Raw genomic sequence first — 25,841 nt, forward strand, 5'->3', positions numbered from 1 at the left:
TGATAGATGAAGGAAAGTGCCTTGTAATAAGATAATACCAAATAATAAATAAAAACAAACTAATACAATTCAATATTACCATTTTTTCACTTCTAATGAAATAATATATTTAAGAACTGAATACCAATGGCTGCCAGAGTGAAGATTAGTATTACTTGCTTCCTTATAAAAGAGCATACCACCACTTATAGTCTTGCCAAAGGGGTCACACATGGGTTTAATTATACCTCTGGATCCACCTGCCAATTTGTGGCAACTATAGAGGAGAGAGTGACATATTGAACTGTATCACGAGGACATCAGGGATGTGTAGACTGGGAAGCTCCACAAATGAGTTGGGTTCTTTAGCAGGTAAACTATGAGGAAAATAAAGTGATGGGATGGATTTCTATAGCTTAAGAGAGACTTAAAAGACATATTAATCTAAAAAAATTGGACAAGACTAAAATAGAGTATGTAGGGATAAATAAAACATAAAGAAATGGGTGATAAAAACAAAGAAAGGCAGGGACGTGATTACTGTAAAAGTCAGGTAGGGGTTACTTTCAGAAGGAGGGAAGGAGCTGTGGTTAAAATGAGAAAGAGCCAGAAAGGTTCTACTGGCTGGTAACATTCTATTCTTGTTTTGGGTGGTGGTTACAGAATGTTTGCCTTACCTTAATTTTATAGAAATGACTCAGTAAGCTTTACATTTTTTGTGTGTGTTTTTCTGTATCTGTGTTTTATTTCACAATAATATGGTACAACACACTATATTTTGTACACCACTTTCTGTGTGCCTATGTATTTGTAGAGATCACATACAAGTTAGGAGAGAGGAAGGAAAAAAAGTCTTTTGAAGGCTGACTATAGTATGAACTGGTTGTTTTAGGGAAATGTAAAAATTCCTCTTAGGCCAATGTTTTTTATTAGAGGAAACACCGGGATAGACTTTTTAATTTTATCAAAATAGTCCTCAAGAATGAACCAGCTGGGAAAATTTTTATCAAAATAGTCCTCAATAAAGAACTAGATAAACAGATGAAACAAACAGAGAGGTCCATTTTTCTACAAAATAAAAGATTAGGAATTTTGGAATGTTTCCCTGGTAGGTGTAGAGAGAAAAGATGCAAGAATTTTTTTGGGGGGGGGAGGGGAGAGGGAGTGTTATGGGTTGCATTTTGTCCCTCCAAAAGATGTCTAAGTCCTAACCCTAGTATCTGTGATCTTACTAGGAAACAGGGAGTTTGTAGATGATTGTGTTAAGATGGGTCATTAGAGTTGGCCCTAAGCCAACTTAACTGTGTCTTCATAAAAAGGGGACACCGAGACAGACACACAGAGGGAAAACACCAGGTGAAGACAGAGACTGGGGAGGGGTGCATCTATGAGACAAGAACACCGAAGTTTGTCAGCAAACCACTAGAAGCGAGGAGGGAGGCAGGGAAAAGATTCTCCCTCACAGCCCTCAGAAGGAACCAACCTTGCCAGCACCTTGGTCTTAAACTTCTAGTCTCCAGAACTTCAAGACGATACATTTTTGTTGTTTAAGTTACCCAGTCTGGTACTTGGTTAACAGCAGCTCAGGAAACCTAATACAGGGAGAGAGTGGGCTCAGCAAAATTATGGCCAAATCTGGACTAAGGAGAAAGGCATGGGGGTGTAGCTCCCTGTGGTGAGACCACTGAGGAGTTTAAGGCTTGAGGTAGCAAGGATTCAATCTGAAATGCTGTGTGTGTGTGGGAGGGGGGACTTCCCGCAGCACGCAGGCTGAGAGCCTGAATTCTTACGAAATATTAAGGGAAAGGGTGATTCCAGAGGGTGAGAAGTCTGACATCCAGGTCGTATGTTAATCTAGACATAGACTAAGGATAATGTGTGCCCAGGTAGTTTTTATGTTTATTAATATATACATGAGAGACAACTGTATTTATACAGAAGAAGAATGTGTGCTTATTACTGAAGAAATATATATGTTAATAGAAATATAGATATAACAGAAATATGTAGATTAGTTAACCATATAATAAACTTATTTTTTATGTGTATACCTGTGTATATACAAACGTGTCTATAGTGAGAAAGAGAACAAGTACTCTTCATTCAGAGGCTTCTATCCCTCACAGCCGGAAATAAAACAAGCTGAAAGGCAGCTAAAAAGATGAAATCACTGTCAAGGACGGGTACACAAGGAAAGCAGTTTTATTTTTAATGTTTTGAAGTCACAGGAGTTATTTCTGCAACTGTACTGCTTGGCTATTTTTCTTTTTTTCATTTTCAGTGCTTGTCTTTCATGCCTTGTGGGCAAGGGCATTTGTATTGCTATCTGCACAGCCCCTCCACAATGTCTCCCATTTCAACTCTCTCTGGGAGGCTTCTCTGAATATAAAGACCATCAATTATAACTCTTGCCATTAAGTGATTGTGTGTGCAGCTCCGCTGGCTACAACATTTTCAAGGCCTTAACATGGAGAGTCAATCACGGGGGCAATTAGAGGGTGACTTCTCACTATGGATACGACTTCGAGGGCCCCTAATGCCAAGAGAGCTGTGCCTCTGCAACTTCTTCCTAAATCAGTAGTGCTCGGATAGCTGAGGTCCCAAGTCAGCAAACGGGATGGGAAGTTACTTGACAAACAGGAAGGGGCACCATGAAAGATGAATGCTTAATTCTAGAACTCAAATAACAAGAGCCGCCATTTGTGGAGTGCCTACTGTGTGCCAGGCATCCTCTTGCTAGCCCCTTCACATGTGCTATTTCTTAAAGCAGAAAACCACACTTTGACACTGGTCTTATTGTTCTCAATGTCCAGAAAATGTAGCCGAGACTCAGAGAATGTGTATTTATGGACGTCTACTACTAAGAATCATGTCTAGGAACCGAACCTCGTCTGACATCCCAGCCTGGACTCTTTCCAATTTGCCATGCTGACAAAGCAAAAATGACTGCAGTCCATTATGAGATATAGTCTTTTCTCTCCAAGAGTTCATGTTTCAACCTATTTCTCACGTAAGAGCTGACCCTGGTTGTGCTACTGCCGTAGTTCTCAAGAGAAAGAGCTGACAGGTTTAGAATTTGCCCCAGTCTGGTCCTTAAGCAGCTGCTAATGGGAGGATATCCTTCTCTAAGGCTGTCAGCAGCAACTGCTTGCAAAGTCTGAGTCCTTGACAGCACCTGCAGGTCAAATTCCAGGGACAGAAACCACTGCCATCCCTATACCTTTGACACCTACTAACATCAATTTGGAGGAATGAATATTTAGGCAAAAAAAATGTTTACCCATCGATATGTAATTTCATTTTCTTTCCATTATTTGTTCTTAACTATGTATAAGCACTTCTTACTGACACATCAGGTAAGAGATAACCTTGGATAGAAGCAAAATTTCAGGTGAAATATGCTTTCAAATTTAATCACTACTGCACCTAGGTATGCTCTTCTGTCAGATTACAGATATTGGACAGAAACAGCAATACTCATGGGGAAATCTTGTTAAAAATACCCATGGCATTCATTTCTCTCATTCCAAACCACCAAAATCAAACAAGTGACCAAAACAGCCAACAAATCCACTCTTCAGCAAGAGAACTAAGTCTCTGTTTAGGAAAGATTTGGAGGGAGAACAACAACATCATAAAACATACCCAAACTCAACAACGCTTAGTCTTTTTGACATTAACTCGGGCAAAATGTGCTGGGTGAGCAGAACCACAGGAAGGATTATTGTACACAAAAGCCTTTGAAAAATAACAGGGTTCTCTGCGATAGAAACAAAAGCCCCACTGGGCCAGGCAAATAAAAGGACTCAGCTGCTAGCAGGAGAGGAAAAACCTCTTCTTCATTCTCCTATTCTCCAAAGAAACAAAGATATCTAAGTGGGCAGAAATCATTTTGCATCATCTTTTGACTTCTGAGCAAAGGCAGAAGTATCTCTTTAATACTGAAATGATGGTCTTTGTTGAAATAATATTTTAGAAAATGAAAAGGTAGAACAACATGTGGAAGAGGAAACATCAAAAACATGTTTTTTGGGGGGGATAGATGGTGGGAAACAGGCTGCCCAACATGCTTTAAAAAAAAAACACATCTGGCAGTTAAAGATAGTTTATTGGACAAGCAAATTTCAAAGGTGGTGACCAAAATGTTATAGAAGTCCCCAAGGAACAATAATAAATAACTCTCTTGTTGGTTTTGGTTGGGGCCATCCACTTATGCAATGAGGGGAAATCATGATGGAGAAGCAAAAGCTGTTATTTCAGGGGACGGCTTCTCCATCTTTAAAATGAAGTTGGTCTGAGAATTAAAAGCTCATGTACGTAAGCAGTGGGCACACAATAAAAAATGTTGTTTTTTTTCTTTATCTTTTTCTTTCCTTAAACTGCTACAAATGCAATCTGCAGATACTCATGGTCTTTGGGGGGTAAAACTAGAAGATTCAATGAGTTACTAGTCACCAGTAAGATTGTCAAGAGTCTGCTGAAAACTAACTAAAATGCTTAAAATACTGAACCACCAAGAAAAAGGATGGCTTCCTAAATTTAGTCTTCAACCAGTTACTTCCTGAATATTTTTCTAAAGGATATTAATGGTTAACACTTTCTTAGCCACCATAATCAAAGGTTCCCCAAATCATTATGCTGTTTTTTCCGTAACAGCTTCATGTAATCCTTATAACAAACTACTGAATAAGGTAGATTCTATCATCTCTATTTATAAAAGAGAAAACTGAGGCTTCATAACGTTTAAAGAGTTCACATAAGTTTATTTACTCATAAGTCGAAAAGCCAGGATTTGAATCTAGATCCACCCAACTTCATGGTCTATGCTTTCAACTTCCATGTGATGTGCATGCTCTCTACAAAGGGAAGAATTTTAGAGATTTTAAATCATGAGAGAGAGAAAAAGAAATCTATATTTATAACTCTCTTAAATGCTAAAAATGAATCAAACTCTCTAAACTACAGTTTAAAATTTGGGGAACACACATTTAACTAAAAGTCCTTATTCATCTTGAGCTCAGACTAAAGGGCAACAGAAATGATACAGCCCTTCCAGCCTAGCAGCATCACAAGCAAATGAGTTAAAGACCATTCAACTGGTCTGTTTGTCATTCACATGGCCTTTTAGATGTAGACTGGGTTGGTGGGTTGTTTGGTGGTTGCACATTAAGCTTCCTTGAGTGAGCACTCTTGGTTTGACAGCAACTTTCACAGGGAAGAGAGGGGAGAGGGTTGGATTAGAGAGGAGAGAAAAACAAAACCAAGTAGTTAAGTTCAGGATTTTTGTTAAACTTAATAAAAGGATTCCAGGAGAAATTGAAATGAGAGACTGGTTTGAGGGGTGAACTATATGAATGTATGAATGTATGCTGGCAGCAAGAAGGCTAGAAAGAAAAGACGCAGGCAGGGGTGTCACAAGGTATAAAGAAGGAGTCCTGCCAAGGTTGATTCCATGGGTTGTATGATAGTACTGCAAAGTTGAGGGGAGCAGAGGCTTTTACCTCCGAGAACTCTCACTGGTCTTCTGACCCACGATTATCTACCTGTCCAACCATGCCTTATGCAACTTTTCCCGCACTCACTATGTTCTGGTCTGTGTTCTGTTCTTTACCTACCAGGCTCTTTTCTACCTTAGGACTCTTGTATCTGCTAGTGTTTCTGCCTGGAATGTTCTTATGCTTCATGAGGAAACTATGTACTTTGGGAAACCTTATGCCTATGACTCAGTTTAATGATCACCTCTCTGAAAAGGCCTTCTCTGACTTCCCTGGTAATTTTCATCATTGTACACTGTTCTCATCCTTCACAGCACTTGATAATTTGTATGCATGCGTGTATGAACATGGATGCATTTGTTTTCTCATATATTAGTATACTTTTTATATCCCCCAAAGAAATATGTGCTGTGAAAACAGAGACAGTATCTTTTCAACTCACCAATGTAGGTTGTATGATCTTAGATAAGTAACTTAAATTTTCTGAAACTTAAATTTTTGAATTATAAAATACAGCAATAATAGCTATCTACCTTATAGAATCGCTTAGAAGAAAAAATAAACATGAAATAGAACCCTAAGTACAACTTCTTGTTGTTTCTGGAAGAACTCCCAGAATAGCCCCACATTCAGAAATAAGACTATTCACATAGGATTTGAAAAGGGGGTGATCCCAAACTGGTTTTGTCAGTCTTAGAAATGCTTTCCCTTCAACTCAAGTTTAAAGAGGTGGGCTTTTCGGGCGCCTGGGTGGCTCAGTTGGTTAAGCGACTGCCTTCGGCTCAGGTCATGATCCTGGAGTCCCGGATCGAGTCCCGCATCGGGCTTCCTGCTCAGCAGGGAGTCTGCTTCTCCCTCTGATCCTCCCCCATCTCATGCTCTCTCTCTCTGTCTCATTCTCTCTCTCAAATAAATAAACAAAATCTTTAAAAAAAATAAATAAAAAATAAAGAGGTGGGCTTTTTTGTGACTTGATTCAGAGCTCCTGATGTGTATTTCCTGAATCGTGAGGATCAAAAATCTGAATAGTTTCGTCCACCTGAAGAGGAGCAGAGTGAAGACTGGATGCTGCAATGGGACGGAGCTGAAGTTCTCTGAACACCAGGGACGTATCTCCCATGGACTAGATGTGGGTCTAGAGGTGGAAAGCTGGTCGTTTCCTTATTTAGAAGGACTTTATGCAAAAGGACTGCCTGTGTCTCCGTAGAGGGGTGGACCACTGGTTGCCCAGAGCTGAGGTAGAGAGTTAAATGGGCTCATCCAGGGAAAGTCCTGCTTCCATCCACAGAACCACAGTCTCCTGTTTGCCAGCAGGAGCTCAGAGAAACCCACAAAAGCCCCAGGAAGGAGAAAGCATAACACCTGTGCCATCCTAAGGGTATTGAAACCAGGTTATAATTATATCACCCCGTAAAACTATGCTTTTTTCCCATGATTGCCTGTTCTGTTCCAGAAAAGTAAAGAAAAACACAGATAGAAAACAAAGAGATTGAGCAAGGAGGCAAATCATATTCCTTTCTTCATTACAGAGCGTTTGGTCTCAAGTAAGGTGGAGCTGGGGAGGTGGAGTCATTTTAAATCAGGTAAGGGCTTGGAGATTTTATTTTATATTTAACTACGTTAAAGTTAGGGAATTGTTAGATTGGAGTAGACTTTAAATTATTATTATAAGTGACCTGCCTGAGATTGTATCAAAGGCAAAGGTGAGTTTATCTTCAAAGGGGTTTGTGGGAGGGCAGAAGTAAAAAGAAAATACAGTTGGCTTCTGGTTTTACCGTCCTCAATCCAGTTCATTCAACAAATAAGCTATGAAATTTTACAAAATACTTCACACAGCATCGGAGCTCAGTGAATGGTGAAGATCTAAACATTTGGTACACAGTAAGTGCTTGAGATATATATTATTTCTCTGTTCCTTCTTTCCAATGACAAATTATTCCAAAAGCAGCATAAACTTTTGAATAATTTTGAAGCTCTTCCTTGAATTTTCTACTGAATATCTCACACCATAATAACTTTTCCTGAGTTCTTTACAGACTAAAAAGCATAGATGGGGGTCAGTCTTTCCTCAATATGGTTTAGGATGGAAGAGCAATAAGGTTCTGGGAGGCTTCCTCATTTAAATGCTAACATTCAAGAGAATGTAAATTTGCACCAAGTGCATATATCCACCATCTGACAGGAGACAGCAAGTAGCCAGAGAGCAGCAAGAGGTCAGTGGCTTGGTGCCCTCTGTATACCAGAGAGGCTCCTTATACACACAATGACAAGCCTGTCTGGTATCCCCAAATAGATCATGGATGAAGTGGGACACCACCTGATGCCTTTTCTGGGGAACTTTTTGCAGTTATCTAAAGTATCTGTATCTATAAATAAATTGCCTCATGTTTACATTCTTCGACTAATCAAATGCAAGCTTTTCTTTCTCTACCTCCCACCCCCTGACATAGACTCTTAGAGGTGAAGAGGACTTACGAGATGATCCAGTTGGAGCTCCCCTCTAGAAAAGGATCCTTCGAGACCCTTGTGGTAACAGAGCTCACCACGTTTGTTGCAAGGCCCTGTGCTCTATCACCTGGGAGTTCTCATTGTTCTCAAGGCTTACTTTTCATTAAGCCAAGATCTGCTACCTCATAATACCTACTCTCCCTAGTTCTGCCTTCTAGATGAACAGACTTCTTTTGTATTACAACACTTTAAGTATTTTTCTCACTTTTCAGCAAAAACTTATTGAGCATTTTGTGAGAGCTGTTATTATAGGTGCCTGGGGGTATAGCAATGAACAAAACAAAACTTTCTGTCCTCCTGGGGCTTATATTCTTGCACAAAGAAATGAATAGAATTTTGATATAATGCCAGGTGGAGGTACACATGTACCTATGAGGAAAAATAAAGCCCTGAATAAAGCAAGGGAAAAAACTATGTGAACATCATGGGGCAGAGTGTTCCAGGCAGAAAATACAAGTGCAAAGGCCCCAGGCAGAAACAGGTTTAGAACTGCGGAGCCCCAGCAAGAAAGCCAGCATGACTGAAGCCTCCAGGGGAAGGGAGATGGATAGATGAGGTCAAAGAGGTATAGCCAGAGGCGTGTGGACTACTGTAAAGCCCTGGGTTTAAGTGGAAAGTGAAGCTACTACACAGTTTGGAGGAGGAGGTTGAGTTGGTACAATCTGAGTTTTTAAAAAAATCACTCTGGCTGTTGTACAGAGAATATAGATTGTAGAAGATATAAAGTAGAAAAAGAGACTATGAATACTTTTAGAGTAGTCTGGGTAAGAGGTGATGGTGGTTTGAATTATTGCAGTAAGAGCAGAATTGATAAAAAGAAAGTGAAAATGACTCAATTCAAGATTATTTTAAGGGTAGAGTTGACAGGGTTTGTTAATATATTGAATTGAATTTTTGTCCTAAGCAACTAGGTGCCATAAATTTAATGAGCTAAGGAAGACTCCAGGAGGGCTGGTTGTGAAAGATAAAATTAAGAGTTACAATTTGTATATGCTAACTTGAAATGACTATTAGATATATAGCATGGAGGTAACTATATTAAATATATAGTATAGGGATGGAAATTAAAACCATAGAACCAAATGAGACTATGTAGGAGGAGAGAAAGCTAGAGAAATAAGGAGGTGCCAACACTGAGTCCTAGAGAACTCTAGGCTTTAGAGGTAATAGAAAGAAGATGCTTGAAAACCTCTATAATTTCCTTTCCTAAATTTATATTCTTATATATCTTAACATATCAAATTTTGAGAGCATGTTACTGAAAAACCAAAGTGGCTGTTTCTTGATAAAATATCTGATATCCTCCATGAAAATGAAATGTTAGTGCTAGGACTTGAGAACCAAGATAGAAAAAAAATAAGGCAGAAGTCTCAAATTGTTTTTTAAAACATTGTCTAATGGATCGAATGCTCCCCTCTAACAAATGTCTTATCTAATCATGTCACTGATATTAACTCAAAGGCATTATGAATACAAATAGCAGGAGCAAAGCTGAAGCTTTTCACAATTAACTATTTCATTTTTTTTTCCTGGTACTATTCTTATAGTTATGTTTTATTCCTGAGAAATTGTATTGAATTTATAACTAATGTCCACAGTGATTTTGTTTTTCTTAACTTTTTGAAAACTTTAAGAGTTTTCTTAAGAAAATTTCCAAGAGAAAGTTCCAGGTAAAACTTTTAGAAGTTGTGATTTACAATATTGAGGAACTATACCAACTAAGTTAATGAGCAAAGTAACCAGGCACGACTCTCCCATTGATTGGGTCATGGTGCCTTCTGTGAATGAATAGACACTAATTTCCAAGCGCTGAAGGAGAGATTTAGAAGGGAGCAATTCAATTTCATCAAACAGTTGGTGAGCTGCCAAACACTCAACTGTCAAATTTGGCTTCCAAGCACTCATGCAAAGTATAACCCTTCTGAAGTTTGACCTAATGGAGCCATCAGGAAATGATCACTACCAATCTTGCTGGGGCCATCCGAAATGCCTGTTGCCAGTAACAATCCAGGGTAGAAATGTGTATGACAGATAATCAAGCAAATGAATACACTACTGTGCTATTTAGAGCAGTGAAGAAATCCATGTGATAATAGACCTAAAAGACTCTTATTAGTTAATGTAAATGCAGAGTCTCAGAGAGTTAGCTTTCTACTAAACAAATAAGAAAAATTTATTTTAACTTTAACATAGAGAAAAGAAGACTTCTAAAAATTAAGCACCTTTTGTTCTAACATCTATATTCTTTTTTTTTTTTGTATTTAGAGCATTATGATATAGATAATACTTTTCAAAATCGATATAAGCTGGTTGGCTTTTGCCAGATTTCTTTTATTATAAAGATTAAAAATAAACCATCTATATTCTTAAAGAAGAACCACACACTGTTTCAAGTCACCAGAAAATCAAAGTGCAAACACCTGGGAAGAAATAGAGTATCAAAGAAAAAAACAGTTGTTTCTGAAGACAAGATCCATCAAAAAAAAAAAAAAAGTCTAGTTTCTTTTTATGAAAGAAGAATAGGCCTGATAGGGAAAACAATAGTTTTGGATCCATCTTGGTTCAAGTGAGACTCTTCAGACTGTTCAGATAGCATACTGATTTCAGTGTGCAAAACCATAATTCAATACAGTTCTGATGGAACGACTGTACTTTTAAAGGCCCAAGTAATTATACATAGATACTGAAGGGGAGAGAAAGTCTTACTTATTTCTATATTCTGGTGCATGTGAAAGATAGTAAACTAGATGTCTGTTGAACGAATGAAGCTAATCCATTCAGCATTGCTCTCCCTAATCAAATATCTTCCAAGCTATATATCAAGTGGTATTTCTTTCCATTTCTTCATGTATTTTTAATGCCTGTAGTGTTTTTTAATTCCAGGGTACTTAGCATACAGTGTTATATTCAGTTCAGGTGTACAATACAGTGATTTAACAATTCCATATATTACTCAGTGCTCATCAAGATAAGTGTATTTGTTAATACTTTTCACCTATTTCATCCCTCCCACCCACCCACCTCCCCTCTGGTAACCATCTGCTTGTTCTCTATAGTTAGGAGTCTGTCTTTTGGTTTGTCTCCTTATTTTTCCTTTGTTCATTTTCTTTGTTTCTTGAATTCCACATATGCATGAAATCAGATGGTATCTGTCTTTCTCTGACTGGCTTATGTCACTTAGAATTATACTCTCTAGATCCATCCATGTTATTGTAAATGGCAATATTTCATTCTTTTTTATGGCTGAATAACATTCTGTCTCTCTCTATATATTCATCACATCTTTTTTTCCAAGATTTTATTTATTTATTTGAGAGAGAGAGAGAGAGCACAAGTGGGGGGGGCGGGTGGGGAGGGTCAGAGGGAGAGGGACAGGCAGACTCCCCACTGAGCAGGGAGCCAGAGTGGGCCTCAATCCCAGGACCCCAGGATCATGACCTGAGCCAAAGGCAGATGCTTAACTGACTGAGCCACCCAGGCACCCTCACCACATCTTCTTTATTCATTCATCTATCAATGGATACTTAGGTTGCTTCCATATCATGGCTATTGTAAATAATGCAGTTATAAACAAGGGGTACATGTAAATCTTTAAATAAGTGTTTTTTATTCTTTGGATAAATGCCCAGTAGTGCAATTGCTGGATCATAAGGTAGTTCTATTTTTAATTTTTTGAGCAAACTCCATACTATCTTCCACAGTGGCTGCACCAGTTTACATCCCCACCAACAGTGCACGAACGTTCCTATTTCTCCACATCCTCACCAACACCTGTTGTTTCTTGTTTTTGATTTTAGTCATTCTGACAAGTGTGAGGTGATATATCATTGTAGCTTTGATTTGCATTTCTCTGATGATGAGTGATATTGAGCATCTTTTCATGTGTCTGCTGGCCATCTGTATTTCTTCTTTGGAGAAATATCTGTCCATGTCTTCTGCCCATTTTTAAATTGGATTATTTGTTTTTGGGGGTTGAGTTGTATCAGTTCTTTACATATTTTGAATATTAACACTTCATCGGGTATCTCATTCACAAATATCTTCTCCCATTCAGTAGGATGTCTTTTAATTTCATTGGTTGTTTCCTTTGCTGTGCAGAAGCTTTTTATTTTGATGTAATCCCAATAGTTTATTTTGGCTTTGGTTTCCCTTGCCTCAGGAGACATATCTAGAAGGACGTTATGACCAATGTCAGAGTAAGTACTGCCTGTGCTCTCTTCTTGGATTTTCATGGTTTCAGGTCTCACACTTAGATTCTTATTCTATTTGGGGTTTATTTTTGTGTATGGTGTAAGAAAGTGGTCCAGTTTCATTCTTTTGCACATAGCTGTCCAGTTTTCCCAACACCAGTTGTTGAAGAGACTGTCTTTTTCTCATTGCATATTCTTGCCTCCTTTGTTGAAGACTAACTGACCATATAACTGTGGGTTTATTTCTGGGCTTTCTATTCTGTTTTATTGATCTATGTGTCTATTTTTATGACAGTACCACACTGTTTTGATTACTTCTGCTCTGTGGTATAACTTGAAGTCTGAAATTGTGATACCTCCAGTTTTGTTTTCTTTTTTAAGATTAATTCAGCTATTTAAAGTCTTTTGTGGTTTCATACAAATTTTAGGATTGTTTGTTCTAGTTCTGTGAAAAATGCTGTTGGTATTTTGATAGGGATTGCATTAAATCTATAGAAGGTTTTGGATAGTATAGACATTTTAACAATATTTCTTCTTCCAGTCCATGGACATGGAATGTCTTTCCATTCCTTTGTGTTGTCTTCAATTTCTTTCATCAATGTTTTATAGTTTTCAGAGAACAGGTCTTTCACTTCTTTAGTTAAGTTTATTCCTAGGTATTTTAATCTTTTTGGTGCAATTGTAAATGAGATTGTTTTCTTAACTCCTTTTTTGGCTGCTTCATTTTTAGTGTATAGAAATGGTGTGGAGTTCTGTACACTGTTTTTGTATCCTGTAACTTTACTGAATTCATTTATCAGTTCCAGTAGTTTCTTGGTGGAGTCTTTAGGGTTTTCTATATATAGTATCATGTCATCTGCAAATAGTGAAAGTTGTACTTCTTCCTTACCAATTTGGATGCCTTTTATTCCTTTCTCATATCTGATTGCTCTGGGTAGGACTCCCAGTACTACTATGAATAAAAGTGGTGAGAGTGGACATCCTTGTCTTGTTCCTGATCTTAAGGTAAAGGCTCTCAATTTTTCCCTATTGAGTGAGATATTTAATGTAGGTTTTTCATATAAGGCCTTTCTTATATTGAGGTATGTTCCCTCTAAACCTTTCTTGAGGGTTTTTTTAATGAATGGATATTGTACTTTGTCAAATGCTTTTTCTGAATTCTTGAAATGATCGTATGATTTTTATCCTTTCTCTTATTGATGTTATGTATCATGTTGATTGATTCACAAATATTGAACCACCCTTGCATCCCTGGAATAAATCCTACTTGGTCGTGGGATTTTTTTTTTTAAGTGTATTGTTGGATTTGGTTTGCTAATACTTTGTTGGGGATTTTTGCATCTATGTTCATCAGAGATATTGGCCTATAGTTCCCTTTTTTGTGAATGTGTTTATCTGGTTTTAAAATCAGGGTAATGCTGGCCTCATAGAATGAATTTGGAAGTTTTCCTTCTTCTTCTTTTGGAAAAGTTTTGGAAAGAATAGGTATTAACTCTTCTTTAAATGTTTGGTAGAATTCACCTGTGAAGCTGTCTGGTCCTGGACTATTGTTTGTTGGGAGTTTTTTGATTACTGATTCAATCTCCTTGCCAGTAATCAGTCTGTCCAAATTTTCTATTTCTTCCTGATTGGAAATTTGGTAGGTTATGAATTTCTAGAAATTTATCCATTTCTTCTAGCTTGTCCACTTTGTTGTCATATGATTTCTCATAATATTCTCCTACAACCCTTTGTATTTCTGTGGTATCCATTGTTATTTCTCTTCTTTGTTTCTGATTTGGTTTATTTGAGTCCTCTCTCATTCTCTTTCTCTTTTTATGAGTTTGACGAGAGGTTTATTGATTTTATTGATTTTTTCAAAGAACCAGCTCCTGGTTTCATTAATTTTTTTTAGTGTCTATATCATTTATTTCTGCTCTAATCTTTTATCATTTCCTTCCTTCTGCTGGATTTGGGTTTTGTTCTTCTTTTTCTAGCTCTGTTAGGTGTAAGTTTAGGTTGTCAGAAATTTTTCTTGCTTCATGAGGTAGGCCTGTATTGCTATAAACTTCCCTCTTAGAACTGCTTTTGCAACCCCAAAGATTTTGGATCATTGTATTTTCATTTTCATTTGTTTCCATGTACTTTTTTATTTCCTCTTTGATTTCTTGACTTACCCATTCATTGTTTAGTAGATGTTATTTAACCTCCATGTATTTATAGTCCTCCCATATTTTTTCTTGTGGTTGATTTCCAGTTTCATTGCATTGTGGTAAAAAAAGATGCAAGGTTTGACTTTGATCTTTTTAATTTCTTGAGACTTGTTTTATGACCTAATATATGATCTATTCTGGAGAATGTTCCATGTGCACTTGAAAAGAATGTATATTCTGCTGTTTTGGGATTGAATATTCTGAATATATCTATTAAATCCATCTGGCCCACAGTGTCACTTAAAGCTGCTATTTCCTTGGTTTTCTGTTCATTGATGTAAGTGGGGTGTTAAAGTCCCCTACTATTATTGTATTACTATTGATTAGTTCCTTTATATTTATTATTAACTGTTTTATGTATTTGAGTGCTCCCATGTTGGGTGTGTAAATATTTATAATTGTTATGTCTTCTTGCTGGATTGCTCCGTTAATGATTATATAATGTCCTTCTTTGTCTCTTGTTACAGTCTTTGTTTTAAAGTCAATTTTGTTTGGGGCTCCTGGGTGGCTCAGTTAAGCATCTGACTCTTGATTTTGGCTCAGGTCATGATCTCAGGGTTGTGGGATCAAGCCCCATGTCAGGCTCCACGCTCAGCCAGGAGTCTGCTTCTCTCCCTCTCTCTCCCTATGTCTTTTGATTAGAGCATTTAGCCCATTTATATTCAAAGTAATTATTGATAGGTATGTATTTATTGCCATTTTCTTTTTTTTGGTATTTGTTTTTGGGGATCGTCTCTGTCCCTTTCTTCCCTTCTCTTTTCTCTCTCCATGAGTTGGCTTTCTCAAGTGATATACTTGAATTCCTTTCTCTTTATTTTTTGCATATCTTTTACCAGTTTTTGATTGCAGTTACTATTAGTTTATATATAACATCTTCTGCATATAGCAGTCTATCTTAAGTTGATGGTCACTTAAGTTTGAATCCATTCTTTACTCCTCATTTTTTAAACAGATAACTGGCATTATATTATAGGGTTGTACTGTAATTGTAGCCATTCTTCTTTTGTCATTTAGGTTGTTTGCATTTTTTGATACTAGAGCTATTGTTGCAATTAACTTTATTTCACACATACACAAGTTCATTTATAGGATGAATTCCTAGAAGTAGAATCGCTAATCACAACACCAAATGGTTTGAGCATTTAAAAAGCTGGAGGTATTTTAAAACTGCTTTTTAAGATAATGGAGCAGTGTATACTCTGCAGCAATGTGTGAAGCAGCCTCCTTCTCCACACCTGTCAATACAGTACATTGTCACAGTTTTTGAATGTGGACAGTTTGACAGATGGAAAATGGTATCTTGTACTTTAATTTACAGTTTTTTCATTAGGAGTAGGATTGACTATTGTACTGAAGTGTAATAGCTTTATTGGGAACACTTTCTCCACTCTACGGCTTTCTTTTTCCTTCTCTTTTAATCAACAAAATTCCTAATTTTACTCCAGTTCAATTTACCCATCTCTACCTTTATGGATTTATTTTTCATTTTTAAGTATAAAAATTAGATTGAGTAACAACTTATTTGGGTTTAGATTATGAAATAAGGATATAATTTTATTAATTAATTAATTAATTTATTTTTAAAGATAGATGCATTTTTCCAATATGACTTAGTAAACTATCTTTCCCTCCTCACTCAAAATGCCACCTTTATCATATATTAAATTTCTTGATGTTCATTTTCTATTTTTGGATTTTTCAGTCTTTTATTTGATATATCTTTTTAATTTTTTAATTATCACAGCTTTATAATATGTTTTAGTATATGGCTAGCCTGGACATACCTCATTATTTTTCTTTTTCTGAATTTTCCTCACTATTCTTGCTTATTAATTTTTCCATATAAACTTTAGAATAAGTTTTTCTGGTTCAATTTTTTTATTAGTATTTTTGCTTAAATTTTTAGTATAAAAGTTAAAATTGACATTTTAAATGCTGTATCTTCCTTTCCAATGATATAAAATGGTGTTACCTTTTTATATATTCCCTAGTAACATTTTAAAGCTACCTTTATATAGATCTCACATGTTTATCAAAAAGCTTATTCTTAAGTGTTTATCATTTTTGTTGCTATTGCAAATGGTATATTTTCTTCCACTAGATCTTTTAATTGGTTACTGTGTTTATATACATGGATATATTGCTGATTGATTTCTATACATTAATTTTATACCTAGCTACCTTACTCAATTCTTTTATTGTTTTAAATAATTTTTGGATGATTTCCTTTGGTTTATCATCACAAATAAGGATACTTTTTTCATTTTTTCAATTCATAATCAAACTTATGTCTGGAACAATGTAAACAATGGCTGTGATAGCATATTTTAGAAAGTTTGCATGGCTGACAATATATTTTTTGAACCCTTGCCTTGTCTGGACACCCCGAGCCACCAGCTCTTTTTCTCAAAACTCTGCAGTACCTGTTTGATGTAGCTTTAGAATATTACTTTCTGGGAAAAATGAAGGAGAGGAAATCGAAGGGGGAGACGAACCACAAGAGACTATGGACTCTGAGAAACAAACGGAGGGTTCTAGAGGGGGGTGGGGGGATGGGTTAGCCTGGTGATGGGTATTAAAGAGGGCACGTATTGAATGGAGCACTGGGTGTTATACGCAAACAATGAATCATGGAACACTACATCAAAAACTAATGGTGTAATATATGGGATTAACATAACATAATAAAATAAAAAAATGCAGAAAAAAAGGAATACTCCTTTCTCCTTTTATTTATTTATTTTTAAAACCTTATGTTCACTATGACTATCTCAAGCTTTGCTCTTTCACTAATTTCAGTGACAACTATTTTTTTCTTACTATTTATGATATATTCATGAGTTCTGTAAAGATGCTATTAGGCCCTTTATTGGATTCCTCAGGTCTGCAATTTTTCTTTGCAGCTCAGTCTGTAGTTTTATCATTTTGTCTTTCAACACTTACTTTATTGAATTTATTTTCTTAAGTTTTTCTATAGCATGAATCATGAGTAATTTCTTTCTTTTCCTTGAATTATAGTTTGAGCTATTTGTCTTAGTTCTTTCTTCCTTTTATATGCAGGTTATAAAGACCAAGATCACCTAGGGGTAATAGCATGAATTCTGGAGCCAGACAATTCTATCCTGCCTCTGTCACTATTTGTGTAATTTCAGGCAAGTTATTGAATCTCATATCTGCATATGTAATAAAAGTAGCACATTGGAATTCTTACAGGGATGAAAAGAGATATATAGATATAGATATATACACAACAGTTAGAACATACAGTAAGTGCTATCTTTATGTAAGTGCCTAACATACAGTAAGTGCTTACTAAATTAGATAACGACAATACTTTTTTTTTTTGTTTTGATTGTGGTATGTTTACAGAGTTATTAAAATGTTTCCATCCTGCTTATGATTGGGCAGTTCAAGCAGACGTTCTTTGTTCTGATATAACATATGTGACTAGTTTACTTTTTTCATTTACACCCATAAACATTTTGTTTTTCCTTCTCAGTCATGGGGAGGGTCTAGATATTTTGTGTTCTAATCACTTCAGCACGTGAGGCAGCAACTGGGGAAGGAATTTGTGGAGAACTCAGTAGAGGCTGTAGTCAAGTGTGCTATTTTTCTTAGAACACCTAAATTCTGCTATCTTTGAGATTCTTGTCCTAGAGCAAGATACATATACTTGGGTAATTCCTCTAATTCAGGGTGTGGTTACAGAACCTTAACTTCCATCAGAGAATATCAGCATTACTGCTCACTTCCCCCACTTTAGATTCTCCCAACAGCAAGTTTCAAGCTTCAACTACTCTTTGAAAAAAGGTAAGGCTACCAGCTCAATGTACTCTTTTCCAGATTTACCTGAATCTCTGAGAAGTCTCAGGATTTTGTCAGTCATCAGCTGAGTTTCAGGAAGGGAATGGGAATGGGGTAGCATCTGAGCCTTTCTAAGCCTATCTATAACTGTTTCTGTCCTTAGTCACAGTTTTTTAAGAGTATCATATTAAGTTGTGCTTCATTCCTTCTTTCATCACTGTTAGAAAAAAATTTTGATGTTGTTGTTAGTGATCTCCCTTATGTGTTGTTCATTTTGTGAGTTATTGGAGGAGAGAATTTCTGTGAGCAGATAAGATTACTCTGTCCTCATAACCTGGAAACTGTTTCTTTAGGAGTACATACAATCTGCTTCATGGAAAACTTTGCCTATAGACATTATTATTATTATTTTGAAGTATAATTAACATAAGAGTTATATTAGTTTCAGGTGTACAATATAATGACTCAAAGTAATAGGCATTCTTTTTATCTTTATCTGTTATTTTTATGCTCAGTCTTTCCTTATATCTGTGGGATTCACTTTCATATCTATGTGAACTGGGCAACATGTGTACCTGACCAATTCCATCCTATTTCTAATTATTCCGTCTATCATCTATCAGTCTTTAGGTCACTTGTAATGGACACAAATGAGTAAAGGATGACTAACATGAGGAATGGTTAAATTACTATCAAGAATGATATCAATAAGTCTAGATGCTAGGCTCAGTCCAACAGTCTTATACTTAATAGAGATAAATATAAATTTATAACTGTACATCAAAAATCAATTATTGTAAGATAGAATGTAATATATATAAAATCCAGTAGTTCATATGAAATATTTACATATGTAAATATGTAATTTGGATAGAACCAACAAAAAAGTCTTAAAAACAAAGCTAACACAATTTTACATTATATTAAATAAACAAAGTATGGAGCTCATATACAAAACTCTATTTACCATGGTCTGTACTAACAAACATATCAGGGGATCTCTCTATATAATTCTGTATATTGTTAGTTAGGTGGGATATTGCCAAACTGGAGAAAATTCATAGGATGGAAACAGTAAAATAGAGGGTCTGAAAATCATGATGTATCAGGAATGGTTAATAAATGAGGATTCCTTAGTCTAAAGGAGAGAGGTCTAAATGGAGACTTGACAGTGTCCTACAAATGAATGAAGGGCTGTCCCATGAAGAGTTGTCCATCGTAGCTGGAGAGGGCAGGAATGACATTAATAGACAACTTCAAAGGAATTCCAGCTTTCAGTTCAATTTTGGGAGGGGGGGATTCCAGTGAATGGGGCAGTCTCCCAAGTGAACAGCTGTCACCAGTGTTGGAAAGCTGTTTTATCCCAGAGCACTGAAGCAGAAACTGAGGTCCTTGTAAAAACCTGTGTCTATATTTATCTGGTGGTACTAGAATTATTACGTTCATGCACACTCCACACACTATAGTGGGACCACTATCTCCCTTGAGGGCACACCATGTCTCTATCTCTAACTTCTAGTTGCCTAAGTAAAAGGTGTTTGTTACAGTTTTGCCAAATACATAAATGAGTGTGTGCATTTTGAGATATTAGAATATTTGACACTTAAGAATTATTGCACATCAACATTATTATGATTTTAAACAACTGGTAGTTACCACATTCAGTTTATTCAAATGAGTGGATCTATGAAGGCTAAATTTTCTCATATGACTCAGCTGCTCATGAATATTCAGCAAATATTTTTGGGTTCCTGGGAAGCAAATATTGAAGTCTTTCTTCCTAAGCTAATGGTGAATACTGAACAAACTATATGCTTTCTTCATTCATGACTATCAGGGACTGACTTGCCTAGATAAATGTGTCTCATTTGTTTCCTTTCTTATTTTTACTTTTTCCTCTTCCTAACTGCTCTCTTCTTATTTTTTTATTATTATTATTTTAGAATTTATTTATTTATTTGACAGAGAGAGAGAGTACAAGCAGGGGGAGCAGCAGAGGGAGAGGGAAAGGGAGAGGCAGCCTCCCCGCTGAGCAAGGAGCCCAATGGGGGGCCTGATCCCAGGACCCTGAGATCATGACCTGAGCCGAAGGCAGACGCTTAACCGACTGAGCCACCCAGGTGCCCCTACTCTCTTTTTAACTTTACTGATAATTCTCAGCTTTTCCTAAGATCTTCTTTATTGTGCAAATTTCCAACTTTCAGTGGATTCTTGGTAGGATCTCGTAACTGGCTAACCCATAACATATTTCATGTTTCCAAATCCCTAAGTTGGCATTTTTTATGGAGTTTAAAAGTAGAGATTTTATCTCTCTTATTAACTTTTCTATAAGGGGTAAAGTGTCCAAGGTATCTAGCTCCAATTGAATTATGCTCAGAGACAAAGCCCGTGTAGTACAAGGCTTTTGACTGACAGCTAATGGCACCGGGAATCATGGTTCATGAATAAAAAATACAACAATCTTTAATTTTATTGGATCTTGATATTCCATAGAAGGAGGATAATTTAATGTAGGCTGGTTGATAAGTTAGGGAACCAAAATGGATTTAGTTAGGGGACTGCAATGAATTTAGCATGAAGCTAGTCCTAGCCAAAAGAGGACTGTGTTATTTTAGTCTAGATGAATGCCTGTATTTTAAGAAGGTATTTGGGAGAAAAGCCAACACTTCTTTTTTTATTGACATTCTTTTGATTTAGCACTTTGAACTGCTTGGCTTAATAAATGTTTTTGAAATAAAATATTTATTGAGTGAATGGATGATTGTTTTCTGCATGTATTTGCTTCTTAAAAAAGTAAACAATGAAGAGGAACACTTTAAACTTTTTGGGCACTAACATGTACCTGGGATCTCATTAAATTCTCACAATAACCAAGGCAGCCACTTAATATTCCCACTTAATAGTTAGGTAAAGGAAGGATTTAAACTAAGGTGCTGTCCAAATCCCAATAAAATTGCTTTGCTAGTGGTCATAAAATGGAAAGATTTATAGTCACAGTATTTAACCATGGCAACACATTTCCTTTTAAAACTTTAAAAAGTGCTATATAGGTATTTACCTCAGCAAATATTTACAGCTAGGTAAACAGTATTTTCTGTGTGAATTATAAAACTTTTGTTTTATAAATGTAAAAAAAAATCAAAGCTATACCTACCTACTACAATGCATTTTTGAAATCTGAAGTTTTCATGGTAAAATAATTCTGACTTTAAAGATTTGTTAAGGAGCCATTAATCACAAATTCCATAAAAAATTATGAGTTAGCTCTAAACAGCAAAGAAATAAACTAAGGAAAGAAACAATGGCCACATGTTAGCCTGAAAAGGCAAATGAGAGGAGTGGCATCATTCCTTAATTTCCAAAAGGATTTAGCAAATGTAATCAACTGTTTTACTCTCCTATAATGTAGAAGGTACACAACAGAGGGATTACAGTGGCCATATCTGTAGTTTGTTTTTTCATGAATAAATAAGTGTCTACAAGATTTCAGGAGAGAGCTTTTTACAGATATCATTATGAAGACTGACCAAATACCAGCTCAGAGAAAGAGCCTCACAGTCCACAAGGATATGTCTTTTATCCAGAAATAATTAGGGACTAACCATGTACATATTCAAGAAATTCTATAGAAAGTTCCTCAGAACAAGGTGAACTCATCAAATGTGTTGTCCTTTGTCCAATTTAAAAAAGGGATTTGTTCTTTTGGGGGACAGAGAGTGGTGACTGAGGCACAATATATTTCCAAGAAGACTGGTTCTCTTGCTTAATACAAAGAGGCATTTTCTCTTTGACTCTAAATATTATACTTCAATAAGAGATTTCACTGCACATTCAGTCAAGCAAATTTCCCTGTGTACTCAAGGGAACAATTTTGGTAATTCAAAAGACTGAAAAATTTTAGCCCTAAAGGGAAAATGTTGTGTTTTGAGACCTCATGCCAAACAGCTGAATTTGCCATTTGTGCTTATTAAGAATCAAACCATTATTCAGAATGGTCCTTCACCACAGATAGGTCTACCTGACACTTAGAACTCAGAGCCGAGGACATGGGCCTAAATAGAGAGTAAACTGTACCTTGCATTCAGAGACACACTTGCATATGCATTAAAAAAGAACACACATTATAATTTACCCCACGGTAAGAAAGGGGGGAATGTATGGTGTCTCTTGATGCAGTGAATAGTTGGATGCCAGTAATCAAAGCAGTTGCATAACCTTTGTGCTCAGTTTTGACCCAGGGGCCTGGTGAACTGCTTGGGTACGAACAGCTGAAGTGTGGACATCTGAAAACTTTGCTCTCCTAAACACTTCCAACTTATCATGATCATGTGATAGTAGCCCAGATTGTTAGAGAACGCCATCAGCAAAGCTATCCATGGACAGAGGGACTAAAAAGCATGGTTTCAGGGCTGGCAATCTCTTTTCAACTAAAATTTTAGTATACTCAAATGTTCATGGAGCACTTATTGTTTTCTCAATACCTGCAGCTCTAGGCCTACATGCTAAAATTCAAGTCATTGAATAATTTACCAAGTAATCATTTCTGAAAACTGTCAGATGAGTGCCTCACATCAACTCGGAGGAAGTTCACTCCAGCCACATTAGTGTCAGAGAGAGAAGAGACAAGAGTAGATGGCAGAACAAGGACAGATTAGAAAAAAAAAAATTGAGTATGCAGATAGAGACAAGTCATGAACTTCATTCAAGTTAGATATCTGAGAAATTCTCTGTCTGTAATACTGGATGTTTGCCATATTAATATTTAACCAAGCTGGACAATGAAACTGTCAAGTAGGCTATTAAGAAAAAATAAAATAAAAATCCTCAATAATTTGGAAACTTGTTTTTGATAAATCAGTCTTTTAAGCAAAGTGTTAGATGCTTCAAATACTGTTTTGTCCCAATCTCTTGAACAAATAGTTACAATAAAGTTTGAAAAAAAGGGGGGCCAATGCAAAGGTTTTACTCCTGGCAATAAAATAATTCATTTTACATCTTAGCCATTCCTTTTTCTGCTTGCCATACTGCAGTGATGGTCATGATCTATCTTGGACTCTCCTCCATCTCTCCACCCCAATTCCTCCCACTCACTGCTCAGAGTTTGGTCACAGACTAAATCTAGGGCTTGTATTTTCAGCATTAATCAAATGCTTCCAATTTGCACAGGTCGGGGCAGGAATCATAATCTCAGTGTCTTAAGTGTGAGTATTAGCAGCTTGTTTATCTCCTTAACTTAGGTTGCTGTTATCTATCTTTCCTACACCTATGGGTTGCTTGGATCGCATGGTAACAAAAGCAGGAATAGAGAGAAAGCAGTAAAGCACTTCTGAAGTCCTTAGAAGTGAAAGATTGCTTCTAATTCCATCAGTCTCTGACAGTTTTGTGAGGAGATAAAACTGAACCGGCTTGGCTTTTGGGGGACGGATATGATTCTGACAGGCAGTGGTCATAGTGGTAAAGTAAGTCATTCCAAAGGTGGGAATGGGATGAGCAAAGTCCTAAGGGCAGGAGAGTATGACCCATGTTTAAGAAATTGTACAGAGTCTGGCTTCCCTGGATGTGGAGATGCATGAATGAGAGAAGACAGAAGAGAAAGCTGAGGCGGAATTTTGTCCCTGGAGGAGAGGGAGATCATAGGGGGCATGAAATGCTATGGCAAGAAATTTAGATTTTTACCTAATGGCAGTGAAGAACCACTAGAGACTTCTGAGCAGGGGAAAACAATGAATAGAGCTGTGATTTTTGCAAAATTTATCTAGGAGGAGCATATAAGCAGAGAGGGAGGGATTGCATAAATATCTGGAATGGCTGAATATTAAGAAATTTTAATTAGCTTTTAATTTAATAGATGGTCAACAAATATTAAATAGTCAACAAATAAATAGTCAACAAATAATGCTAAAAAACAAGGTTTTATAAAATACTAGAAGAGGCTCTTTTAAAACACTGGGGATGTGATGAGCACTGGGTATTATATGCAACTAATGAATCATTGAACACTACACCAAAAACTAAGGATGTACTATATATTGGCTAATTGAATTTAAATTAAAAAAAAAAGAAAACACTGGGATGAGTATGTGCTTTTCTGCTTTTTTAAATAAAATTTTAGCCAATTATGATAATAGAAAGAGTAAAGATAGTATAAACATGTATTTAAAATTTACAATTATTATCCTGGAAATAAACTTATAAATTAGAAATTCAGATTTTATCGATTTTGCAGATGAGGAAGGCTGAGGCACAGAGAGGTTACAATACTTGTTTTGGGACCCACAGCTACTTAAAGATGCCCGGGAACCTTACCACTCACTACACATGTGGCTTTTCCAACGACTGAAGTATACACATTATAAATAGCCATTTGTGTAATGACTCTTATAGTCAGGGTATTTCATACTTATTTTTACTTCTTATATAAAGATGAGAGCTATAATCATCATGGCATTTTCAGTTTGCACTATTACAGACCTATGGAACTGCAACGTGTGTGTGTGTGTGTGTCTGTGAAAAAATTAAAATATCTTTAAAAATATGTTTTTTAAATAATAAAGAATTGCAGAAATGTTTTGCTAGATGGACTTTATCACTCTTTCAGTTTTAATAAGGTAGCTAAAATAAAGCCACAAGCAAGTCTACTTTTGGATATGAACAAAGTTATGGCCTTAATATTTTCAATTTTAGAAGTTGGCCTTAACCTAGTTGTATAATCCTTAAGCAATAAGAACATCCTAAAAGAAGACATCTCATTTCTTACATAGGTTTAGGCTTCCTTGGCTCAGGCCACAGGAACAAGTCTGCACATGTTTAATTATATAGCTTCTTAGAAATTATGACCTAGTGTGTTCTTAGGAAAGTCACTAGAAAGACTTTTATTGTGAACCAATTTCCTGGGAAACCACATGCCCACTTCAGATTTTCTTCCTTGTGTATTTTTGGTTGCTTGGCAAATTTAAATGAATTTGCCTAATCGCTACTTCCTATACATGATCACCCATTTTTTTTCCTAAACTGTCCACAAACAGACACCCCAGCTGCTTGCAATGACCAAATCTGTAACTGTGAATTTAGGGAAATTTTTACATATTGTTGGGAAAAGGCATTCTAAATTATTAATGGATATTACCCAAATATTCATTACTGAAATACCTGGCCATAAATGACCAGCCAGATAATTCTAGTTGAATATTGAGAAGATCAGCACTACTATAGAGACAGAATCACATACATCGAAGGTCATTTTGGAATTAGTACTTTGTACAATTATGAAATACACACAAGGGTATAGAATTAGGAAACCATACATTTAACTCTATCACAAATTATTTTTCAAGGATCTCTTAACACTGTATCTATATAACCAGAAAAAACCCCACAAATAAAAAAACCAAAAACAATCCCAAAACTAAAATAGTCTGGGCATTAAGAATATCTACAAAAATAGATTCTTATTTTTATTATAACTGTTCAAAATAGCTAATATAGTATATTCACAATCTTTATATTAAAGATTTTTTTTTAAGTTTTTTTTTTTAATTTATTTATTAGAGAGAGAGTGAGAGAGAGAGCGAAAGAGGGGGTAGGGTTAGAGGGAGAAGCAGACTCCCCGCCGAGCAGGGAGCCCGATGTGGGACTCGATCCTGGGACTCCGGGATCATGACCTGAGCCGAAAG

General features: G+C 36.2%; 1 protein-coding gene across 3 annotated transcripts in view; it reads right to left on the reverse strand.

Annotated features, from left to right (window-relative positions):
- The window catches only part of DLG2 (discs large MAGUK scaffold protein 2), a 719,122-nt gene that overhangs the window by 488,491 nt on the left and 204,790 nt on the right, over positions 1-25,841 (reverse strand). The gene's annotated exons all lie outside the window — the stretch shown is intronic.

Source organism: Leptonychotes weddellii, chromosome 11 (genome assembly GCF_054177405.1).
Source record: "Leptonychotes weddellii isolate Sample4059 chromosome 11, ASM5417740v2, whole genome shotgun sequence".
Taxonomy (NCBI): domain Eukaryota; kingdom Metazoa; phylum Chordata; class Mammalia; order Carnivora; family Phocidae; genus Leptonychotes; species Leptonychotes weddellii.